Source organism: Podarcis tiliguerta (assembly GCF_965153285.1).
Source record: "Podarcis tiliguerta genome assembly, chromosome: 3".
NCBI classification, from domain to species: Eukaryota; Metazoa; Chordata; class Lepidosauria; order Squamata; family Lacertidae; genus Podarcis; species Podarcis tiliguerta.
In genome coordinates this window covers 86,076,269-86,088,461 of record NC_139536.1, presented here as the reverse complement: position 1 = coordinate 86,088,461, position 12,193 = coordinate 86,076,269, and the positions used below count along the sequence as shown (strand labels likewise).

Genomic DNA, 12,193 nt, shown 5'->3' with positions numbered 1-12,193 from the left:
CTGAGTAAATACCAAGCATGTTGTGCAGTTTATTCTTATTGCTGCCTTGATGGAGTTGGGAAGTCAACATGCACTAACATCAGACAAATGTTCTGCAGTCTTTTCATGTCGGCAACAGCAGCCCAGGCATAATAAATCACTAGAACAAATTGTCAGGCTAGTAATGTGGCTTGTGCTGTGCTGCTTCTCATTAAAGGTAGTTGCAGTTGAAGAAAAGCCCCTGCGTGCTGAACCCAGCATTCTTAATGAGATATGTTACCACAATTAGTTTGCTGCCCAAGTATGCACTCTGTCATTTGGTTTGCCCAAAATGGGGCATGATGTGACAGAAGAACTTTAACAAGTCTCTGGCAAGGTGAAACATGCTGACACGTTTCTAAAATATGCTTTTCCAATGTAATTTCAGGTGACCTTCACAATATGGCCAGGCTTTGGGTAAGTCATTTGTTAATCAATAATAAAGCCCAAAGTGAGTATTTTATTGATACTTAAACCAACGCAGCTGATAAATCTTTTCATTGTACCACACCAACGGGTGCATGTCGAAGAGGAATGCTTCACGGTTGCTAGACTAATAACTGTGACAAAAACTTTATAAAGCATATTTGACATGCCAGAGTCAAAATTCTCTTATGGCATGCAGCACCCCTCAGTCATTTCAAGGTTGGAAGTAAATATCCTGGGTTATCATCATCCCATAATGTGGTTTAAATTACACAAAAGGAAAAGCCTGGCAGAGTCATGCATTACGAGTCATTCATTAGACAAGTGCACAAGGCTGATTAACCATTGAACTAAGTATATTACACAGTGGCCCCAGGCAAACTAAAGTCCTTTACTGTACTGTAAAAGAGCCCACTCTCTCTATAAAGCAACACACTCCAATAATTGCAATTCTTGAAGAGTATTTTTTTAATACAGATAGTAAATGGCTGTTTCCTTATCAAACAAAGAAGTAACTTAGATCTTTGAGATAGTTTGGAAAGGGTGGAAACGGAATGGCTATGTATATTTAGTAGGGCTAGATGTTCCCCTAAATGGGAGAGCTTATAGGGACATTCCATGGACGTAGAATAGAATGTCCCTATTTTCTGAGGAATGTTAAAGGGTGGTGTGCCAGTTCTGGGAATATACTGGAGTTTCTACACCCAAAACACATCTCTGGAATGGGAAGATTTTAGTTTGCAGAATGTTACAACCAGGTGCTCATGTAATTGAGAATGAACAGCGTACATACCCAGAAATTAATTGCACTAAATATTTTTAGTTCATCTTGAGAGGGGAAAAAGAGGTGAAGGGAAAACGCACCAGCAATGAGAAGTTAACATTTTATCTGTTATTTGTAAGCAAAGCAGACTAGTGCAAGACTGTGGTTTGTTAGAGAAAGCCCGGAAATCTCACCCCAGTAACCTTTACATGGACTTACAACTCAGTGGTGCATATTAAGTACAGCCTCCACTTAATGAAGCTGGATCTTTATATTTTAGCACTCATTTGGAAAACCAATTAACTCTGGCTCTATTGAACAAACTCAAACAGGAAATAAATCAAGTGTTAAAACATTGGTGAAGAGCCAGACTTTATGTAATTAGGGTACTGATGTGCCCAGGGCTGACTAGTGGTACTGAGTGTTATAGATTGACAACTTCCACTTTCCAAAGCAATTAGAATTTTTAATGCCCCCTTGCTATACAGCTTGAAGTCTAGCAAAATCACAGCAGTATTTTGATCTTAGGGAATCTGGTGGTTTGGTTTATATTGGAAATACCAGTTCTTCACTCACAGAAGATGTTCTTTCGGTTTATTATATTAGTGAGGTCACTTTATACAATCCCCCCACTCAATCTGCCAATACATGTATCTGCATCTGATTAAGCGAACTATAGTTCATAAAAGCTAATGCCATAAATGTGTTCACAAGTCTCTTTGCTCTGTACACCTCTGTTCACCCTGATATACAGTCTGCAAAGGCTGAAAACTATGTTCACAGAGAAATATTAATAGGTTCAAATGACTGTGAACAATTCTTTCAAAGTTCTGAACCCACTTTTTACAACTGAATTTTACTCACTTTTATTGATTGTGTTCTTATTTGGTTCAAATTCAGCAGGGGAAGAGGCACACTTGTGGATATGCACACTGTTGCCCAACATGGAATAGAGTCAAGTGAGAAATCTAGGATTATCTTTCACAACTTAAAATGCAAATGATCTCAAGTTAAGAGATGGCATTATGAACCAGCTTCCTGATGTTCTTTTTGCTTTTGCTTTGGGCATCCCATTCTTCACTTTACATTCCTAGAAAATATATGTATTATAGTTACATTTTTCAAAGAGGTTTTTGCATGGCTAAGTTTCACTCACCTACCTACCTTCCAACAAATTTATTAACAGTTCAATCTGCCCTTCTGATTCTAAAAAAATAGACAGGCATTGCTGATTAGCCAAGCTTGGCTAAAGAAAAAAGGATGCATATGTTTCCATTTTAATACTAGCTAGAAAACCTAACTTAAGGGTAATGAAGATTCTGTCTGTTAATAAATTCCAAGTCAATGTTCATATGGTAGTGAAGCTGGGATCCAGGGAACAGTATGAATCTAAATTCTACTCCTAATGAAGATGTAGTGGCTGCATAGGAAATTTAAAGCTTCAGAACTAGATGGAAGAGTGAAATTAAATTCTTCATATTAAATGTAGTTGAAATATATATTATGAATTACACCTATTAAAATTTAGAACCACCTTGCAAACACTTCTAGCTGTGTAAGTGGGCTCGGATTCTTATTTCACAAGGAATTGGCACATTTAGAAGTTAACAATTCCCTTAGCATCCCTTCCAGTTTTCCAAAATAACCTAGTAGGACCACCTAAGTTCATCTTGTTTGCAATCCTTTGGGTATTTCTGTATCATGAACCCAAAAAACATTTTCCATGTGATTTAAAGATAACTGTTAATTAATTGGACATTCATTTATTGGAGTGGGTGGAAGAGAGAAATCTGCAAGCTCAATTGTGGAGTAATCTATTAATATTTGTAGCATTAGAAGAGGAGGAGGAGGAGGAGTATGGACTTGATATCCTGCCTTTCACTCCCCTTAAGGAGTCTCAAAGCGGCTAACACTCTCCTTTCCCTTCCTCCCCCACAACAAACACTCTGTGAGGTGAGTGAGGCTGAGAGACTTCAGAGAAGTGTGACTAGCCCAAGGTCACCTAGAAGCGAACCTGGTTCACCAGATTACGAGTTCACCGCTCTTAACCACTACACCATGCTGGCTCTTTATATGCCTTAAATGCCTTAAAAGATCCTATCCCTGAAGGATCAGGCTCTGGGAGTGATAACTCTTTTCTTGTGACATGAGATATACCGTATTTTCCCTTTGTATAAGACTAGGTTTCCCCCCTTAAAAATAATGTCGAAAATTAGGGGGTGTCTTATACACAGGTACATCTCCCCCATTTTCTTAAATCTGAGTCCACAAAAATAGAAGGCATCTTATACATGGGAGTGTCTTATAGATGGAAAAATACGGTAGTTCCTATTGCATCCTCGGTCACATCCAGGTTGCACTAGTGTAACATGCTTTCCATGAAGTCATCTCTGAAAAGTGCTCAGAAACTACAGCTGTTGCAGAATGCCATCACCAGTCCACTTCTGAGTGTGCTTTATAAGAAGCATGTTACTGCATTATTACTTAACCTGCAGAGGCTCCTAGTTCATTTTCAGGCAGCATTCAAAGTGCTGTCCATTAGGTTTTAAAGCCCTATACCTTTAATCAAAATAACCACACTCTCCTGTATGAACCTACTTTGTCAGATGAGGTGAACAACCTGGGTTGTGGTTGGTGGTGACTTGGGACAGGGCCTTTTCAGTGGTGGAGCCCAGGCTATGTAATCTCTTTTTCTGGAAGTTTATACAACCCCTACAACACAGACATTGTCTTGGGCTGAAGGACCATTTTATGCCACCACACCTTTGGTCTCAAGTGACTTTTTGTTGTCCTGGCTCTTTATTATACTGCTATATTTGTTGCCATTTTCCTAACACTCTTAAGTTTATATATTTTTATTTGACATTTTAATAATGTGGTTGTTGGCCTTCTTTGCTTTTATTATGTAAGTTACAATGACGGTCTCTTAGTAAGAAAGTGACTTATAAATAGGAATGAATGAGAGCATAAATAAATAATTTCCAGATTGGTTAGATGGCTTTAAAATAATTACAATAATATCTTAATTGCTGGGTAATATATCCGTGTCATTCTATCTGTAACGCACAACACAGACATACACCAAAGCACAATATCATGATGAAATATTAGACCATTCTCTGCCCTAAAAGGTTAAAAATGGTAGACTTTAAAACACAGTTAAGAAAAGGATATATGAAGGTTAAAAGAAAATAAACCAATATATGTGAAGCTAAATCATTTATCAATATTAGGTATGCTGATCATTATTAATAGAGGGGAAAAGGTCAAGAGGCATACTAAAGAGAAACAGATGAATGATCAGGAATGTAATAGCAGTGGAAAAGGAGAGAGAGATTTCCACGTTCCGAAAGTGTTACTATTACTGTATGTCATCAACTGGAGTGCTCCCCAAACAGTTCCTCTCCCAAAGGGCCCTCTCTCTTTAGCCAGGCTTTTCCCCTGGCAGGTCTTGCTTGCTTCGCTTCTTCATTCTGTTAAATTGGCAGTCCAATGACTGACAGTAGTGTGATCAGGGCTCACCTGACGTTGTTGTTGTTGCATTAGGCAGACATTAGGCGGACTGAAAAAGCTGCCTCAAGTGGCAGATACTGGAGGGGAGCAGCTCTCGGCTGCTTTTAACAAGACCAGCATAATTCCACCATCTGGTTCTTTTTCTTTGATCTCTGTGAGAGATAACTATGGGGTTGTCATGATAAGCTTCTGCACCTCTAGATTTACCACTATGAATGATAAACAGCTAGCAGAAGGCTTTGGGGTTTTATTTTGGAAATAACCACTGAGGGTAGGTAAATATTAGCATCTCACTATATAGCATCATTTCATATAGATTAGGGTCTTGAATTTATGTTGGGTTCCACCTAGAACACACCATCTTCCCACTTCCTAGACCTTTCACCCACTGTGCTTCCAAATTGTCAGGATTCAAGCTGAGTTTACTGGCCATCTTCTAGCCCATTACTGCTTCCAAGCACTGGACAAACACTTGCACAGCCTCAGATAATTCAAATGGTATGGAGAGCTAAAGCTGGGTATCTTTCAAAAATGGGTGGCACCTTGCTTCAAATCCTTAGATTACCTCTCCCGGTGGATTCATATAGACAGATGCTAAAAAGCAGGAGGACAAGATGGAACTCTACAGGAAAAAGGAGTACAACCCACAGTACAACCACCAAGGTGAAAGCAGCTCTTGCCCCAGTGCTGATCATTGGTAATAGTCCTGCAGGTTGAAGCAGAATCACTGTAATATGGTGCCTCCAACTTCCAACCCACAGAGCTGCTCCAGGAGAATACCATGGTTGAGCTTTCAACACTGTCCCTCACCAAAGATTCCAAGTAAAATTTTGCTGTCATTGGATTAAAGGTCTCTTATGGATTGGTTAGCCGCTGGGGGAGTGGGGAAGAAAAAGCAATATGGCTAGTTCTCACAACATAACGAAAACAAACAAACAAAGAAGTCCTGCAGGGACTGATATTGGGACCGGTGCTATTTAACTTACACAAGACATTAGAGGTCTCAAGATTCGTGTTATATCTGTTTCTTAAAATTTGCATTTATTTCTGAGCTGCTCTGTGCAGGTTCACTTTGAGCTATAATTTAGATTCCAAGCCACTCTGCATAAAATGAAATGTAAATGGCTCTAAAAAATTTCCCCTTTGGTCAAAGTGGATGACATTTACAGGCGGAGAAGCCACTCCAGAACCGGATTAAGCCTGACAAATTGCAGGCGAATAGGTCCAGGGGCTTTTTTTTGTAAAAGGGAAGTAAAAGGTATTCACTTTCCTCAATAATCCCTTTTGTGGAGGAGCAGGGGTCCATGTCTTGTTCGTTCTTAGATTAAAACAATGAGGTGGTAACTAAGTGGTGTGTATTCTTGCTTGTACGTTTTTTAAAACTTTGCCATTTACACTTGCCTTTCCTTTCTACAGGCCTCCAACAGATCTCTCAATGGACTATAGAGTTTTGCAGAGCTCTGTCAAACTTTACCCACGTGGGAATTTAGGAATCTGGCCTGCTGGCTGTATCCAGTTCCCCACTCCTGCAGCAAATCTATGAGCAGAAATGATATGAACCAGAAATAAACTGATTCATCCACAATATCCTATGAATATTAAAATATTCTGGAACATGTAACATGCATTTTTTAACTTCACAGAGGCATTTGGCTGACTGCATGAATTCTGGAAGAGAGAGACCACTGTCTGATCTTGTAAGGCAGTTCTTAGATTTGTAATCCACTCAGGTAATCTTGTTGGAACATAATAAGCATACCAAGTGTTAACTATCACTCCAGCTGGTCATTTGAATTCACCACTATTCTGTCATACAGTCAACTGAAGTAATAACAAACATCTGATAGACTATCATTTTCCAGCTTGCTTTTGGTCGGCTTGATAAGCAATCTGTGATAGCTTATCAGTGTTAACAGGCTCACATGCTCATCCTGAACAGAGAATGCAACTGCAGTCACAAGAAGAAAAAAATGTATCACATTCATGTGAGCCTTATAAATGAGAATAAGGAATTTCAATATCAGTAGAAAGCACAAAGGCAGAAGAAGCAGCAGCAAGGTAATCAAGGAGGTGGACAACAAAGCCAAAGCTGCTCAAATATTTATTAATAGGATTAGCAAACTAAATCCAATTTGGGTGCACAGTATTTTTCTAAAACAGCATAATTAAAACCTTGTACTAGAAGCATATTATCCATAATACATGCTGCAAAAGATTATTAATCCCCAGTACGTTTAATGTAATAGTATAAAACAATACTCTTAAGAGCATAAAAAGGCAATATGTAATATGTACCTACTGCAAGATTTGCCATCTTTCAGCATGCTAGCTTTCACTTCCTTGGGTTCCCAGTGAACCCAGTTAATACCCAGTTTCATACTGAATGAACAAATGTGTTTTCTGTACCACCCTGCAATATATACACACACGTCAAGATGTGTCTAGGTGAAACTGCCTTATACACAGCCAGACCATTGATCCAACAAGCTCAGTACTATCTAGTCTAATTGGCACTGATTTCCCAAGGTGCTGCTAATGAGATCCCATGCACGGCCCTCAGTTCAGCTTGCTGAGATCTTTTAAAACTGGAGATTCTGAGCACTGAGCTTCAGAATGTCAGCATGCGGGACATGCGCTCTAACCATGAAGCTTGATTTTGACACCGTCCTCCTGGGTACCTAAATCATATACACTTAGAGGCACACATTATTCATTTCAATCCCTTGGTTGGGGGCATTTATGCCTCTGAACAGAGGTGATGTGCTTCTGATGTTTGTCAATATGTGTAGCAACATTTGCCCCTAACCTTTAGCAGTAGGTAAAGGTTCTTCTTATTTTTGCCATGTTCTTAACCCCTAAATGATGATGGCACAGCATTTTTCCAGGGCATCTTGGGGGGGGGGGGAGGAGAACATTTTACATTGCCTTATGGCTTTCCTTGAGCATAGTATTCCCTGTGTTTGCTGGACTTCTATGTAATGAAACAAGAAGGACGATGGCTAGGATAAGACATCTTTCAGAATCTATGAAATTACCATTTTTTATGTTCATAGCTTCATACCCTAGTGAGTGATGACTTTTGACAAATACATAACAATTTGTTAGCCTTGCTTGCTAACTTGAATGACACTCATGCAATACCCTTGTATTTTGTCCTATTGTCTTCTGAAGGCCATAGCTGCTGATTAAATTCTAGGAAAGGCAACAGAAGTAGCCTCTAACATTTAATATATTTGAAAATTGCTTTGAAGATGTTACTTTATTCGGGCATACTAAAAAAATGTAATACTTGCTCAAGTTTTAGCTTGTATGCTCTGATCTTGAAAGCCCCCCTTTTTAATTAAAAACAAATCCTAATATTCTTCAGCATCAATCAATATGCTTATTTGCATGACGGAAGGTCACTTGGTGTATATTATGCTATCCCAACACAAATTAAACTAAACTCAAGCATATACTCCTCCATCATTAATCACTCAAGGCCATTGAGCAAGGCAGCTAGTAACAATTCCAAAGCTACAGGAACAGAAATGGATTTGGGACTATATATTGAACCTTATAGACAGCATCTTAAAAAGCAGAGACATCAAGACTGCAAGAAGATCAAACCTATCCATTCTTAAGGAAATCAGCCCTGAGTGCTCACTGGAAGGACAGATCCTGAAGCTGAGGCTCCAATACTTTGGCCACCTCATGAGAAGACTCCCTGGAAAAGACCCTGATGTTGGGAAAGATGGAGGGCACAAGGAGAAGGGGACGACAGAGGACGAGATGGTTGGACAGTGTTCTTGAAGCTACTAGCATGAGTTTGACCAAACTGCGGGAGGCAGTAGAAGACAGGAGTGCCTGGCGTGCTCTGGTCCATGGGGTCATGAAGAGTCGGACACGACTAAACAACAACAAATTGAACCTTATGAATGTTGCAAATCTACTTCCTGCCTCCTTTCTGAAACATTTTCAAGATAACCTGTGTAGAACTCTTTGCCTACTTCTCTATAGGAAACCCAGTAGTATATGCAAAACATCTCAAGCTATTCTGACTTAATGATGTTGTTCTCTTTGTAATGTGAAAGCATGGAGCTTCGCGTATTGTTATCACTCCATCAACCACTGATTTATAGGGACAGAGGTGAATTTCGTGATACAATTCTCACCACAAAAGTATGAAAGTGCAATAAAGTACATATTTTAAGATAAAACACATTTAGAAAATCATACACTGAGATAAAATGTACATTTAAATAAGTTCCTAAATATGAAGTTGGATGGAAATGATGAGTGAACATATACAGAACTGGCATGGATTGGGAATAAACTAATACATCCCATCTGACTTATAGGAGGGAGTCTATGCATATAATCAGCAGACTGAAGTGATTAAACTTTTTATCACCACTCCATTCTGTGGATGGTAGATCAATGGTTTGAATGCTACCCCACAGAGAAAAGTCCCTGAACACAGATTCATAGTGAATCTGGCTACTGAACCCTTCTCCCTGCTAAAGGGCCCTATGCATATTATTGCAATTATGCTCCATGATTCATGCAATTTGACTCTTTATTATTCAGGGTTGGCCTGTCCCTGGACAGTTGAGGTTGTGGACAGGAAATGGTTAAAGTGCGAAGACTCTGTAGAGTAACCCTGAAAGTTCAATATCTTTTGCTGAATCTTAATACATTAGCTATTCCTCTCCCACCCAGCTCTTGGAAGATAACCCTGTGATTTTGTTTTCTTTTTGCTATTTGGTTTATGTTTACAAAGTATTTAAAATGTCAATTTCATCGATTCTGTCTGTTTTACGTGGATCATTTTGTTGGAAACTGCAGTTACTGCTGTTGGGGGGGGGGAAGAGCCTCAAATTTTAAAAATGTTGTCAAATCAGTTCTTAGTTGCAACTATTGTTTAATAGGCATGAAAAGAAGAGAACGCTTCTTTAGTGTAGCCTTGTTCATTTTGAATCTGATAGTAAAGAGAGGGATTAGTTGAGTGTCTCTAGTCAGGAGTTATCAAAGATGGCATTCAAGGTAAGCCTTTATTCTCACATCAGTGAGAGAACTATACAGTTGAGGTGTAACTGAAGGGATGTAGTGATTAACATGTTCTCCTTAGGTCCTAGTCCTCGGTTATGTAGCTGGTGTGCTATAGCAAAAGACATTGGTTTGCTCTTAATTCTGCATTCCAAGAGGGCCACAATAATTGCAAAGAAAAAGACACACCCTATTTCTTCACAATTGCCATCTATTACTTCATTGGATGGTGCTTAATTTAATGACTCAACATTTTCTCCCTTCCTGCAAATATTTGATTTTTTTTCTGAACTGATGGAGAAAACATGGGACTCTGAATGGAATTACAATCAACGTACTGTAGATATATGAAGTATCCCCCCAAAGAAGCTTTACTATCTGTTGTACTAACTACGACAAGATGAGGCATGACCATTCACGCAAAGCCATCAGCTCTCGAATCCACATGATGAAGCTTAATTCCTTTTAATGGCTTTAGGACTGAAGCATTAGATGAGCAATTCCAGAGAGAACACATATAATCATGGTTATCGCCACCGTTTTCTATTTGTGGCGCCTTTTATTCTTGTTCTTACTTTTTAAATGCAAGAAGATACCATGGCTGATCAAGGCAAATGCCTCTCATTTATCAGTACTCTTCCTAAATTACCAAGTCTCAATTTGAACGGGACTTATTGAATGCTGAAAAGTTGTTCAGGGTATTTGGGAAGCTTATGGAAACACATAATGAAGTGATACGTAACTTGTCCATATGGGCTAAAGAATTGGGACACTGAAGCCAATCTCATCCAATTTGCTCTCAACCTGTGGTTCAATGTGAATTGTTTGCATGAGAGATTTGAAAGTCCAATAGGTGGTGGCAACTCTCCCTACAAAACAGATAAAAACCAGAGTTTCCACTATGTATTGCCTTCCCCATAACTGATAAAGTAGATGGTTTTGGTTTTTTACAGCAGTAGAAAAGAAGCAGTTTATTCATCTCCCCACCCCCTGCAGCCCTAGGGGCACCCACTGATAACCAATTAAATTAGTATTGCATTCTATGGTTTATAAGGGATCAAAGTGACAAAAGCACATTTTCTCATGTCCCTGTTTTGCTTAAAATAGATGTTCAGCTAATCTGTATTTATACCAGAGAATAAAATCACATTTCTCAAGACATGATACTATAATTAACTTATTTGCACACTGCATATAGTCAACTCTCATTAACTAATGAAATGCATCGGATATGTTTACACTGTATGAATAAGTTTCTGTGAAATTTAAGTAACCCTTTGGAAGCCAGTTATCACTGAGTCACAATGGGCAATAAAGGATTGTGCAAGAATGGTAAAGGTAAAGGGACCCCTGACCATTAGGCCCAGTCAAGACCGACTCTGGGGTTGCGGCGCTCATTTCGCTTTATTGGCCGAGGGAACCGGTGTACAGCTTCCAGGTCATGTGGCCAGCATGACTAAGCTGCTTCTGGTGAACCAGAGCAGTGCACGAAAACGCCGTTTACCTTCCCGCTGGAGCGATACCTATTTACCTACTTGCACTTTGACGTGCTTTTGAACTGCTAGGTTGGCAGGAGCAGGGACTGAGCAACGGGAGCTCACCCCACCGCGGGGATTCGAACCGCCAACCATCTAATCGCCAAGTCCTAGGCTCTGTGGTTTAACCCACAGCGCCACCCGCGTCCCTTGCAAGAATGGTACCATTGACCTAATCACTAATGGGCATAGCTGTCAACTTACAGATTTGAAAATAAGGGACCAGCAGCCAAAATAAGGGACCTGCAGCCTCACCTATTCCAGGCACTCCAGTCTTCCTGTCCTCCTGCAGTCTGGTCAAACTCATGCTGGTAGCTTTGAGAACACTGTCCAACCAACTTTGTAACCAGAAGTTCAACTGAATAGAATCTGAATCACATGCACCACAAGGCCTATGCAGCCTCAACTTAAGATGGCTCCCCGGCCTGGCTTTGCACTGCAAAGTTTGCAGCAGCACGTGCAACAAAATTCAATGCAACAGCATTCAAAAAAACCCACAGCTTGCATTAACTAGCCACACACAAGGCATGCAAGCTCCACCCCCCAGTCGTTCTTAGACTTTTTATTGGGTGAGCAACACAGCCAAGCAACACAGTTGGAACCTTCCTTCTCCCTGGCCGGCAGGGAGGGAGGGAGAGGAGCTGCTTCCTTTGAAATTTAAGGGACATCATTTAAGGGACATTTAAGGGACATCCATCAATAAGGGACAGCAGCAGGACATGGCGCTGGAATAAGGGACTGTCCCTTCAAATAAGGGACACTTGACAGCTATGCTAATAGGGCTTCGGGATAGCAGCTCAGTGGTAGAACACATGCAGAATGTCCCAGGTTCGGTCCTCAGCATCTCTAGGCATGGCTGGGAAAGACCCCTGTCTAAAATCCTGGAGAGACTCTACTAGTCAATGTAGAA

At 40.0% G+C, this 12,193-nt stretch overlaps 1 protein-coding gene across 8 annotated transcripts in view; it reads right to left on the bottom strand.

Moving 5' to 3' along the window:
* Positions 1–12,193, bottom strand: part of KHDRBS2 (KH RNA binding domain containing, signal transduction associated 2) — a 325,396-nt gene that overhangs the window by 69,041 nt on the left and 244,162 nt on the right. The gene's annotated exons all lie outside the window — the stretch shown is intronic.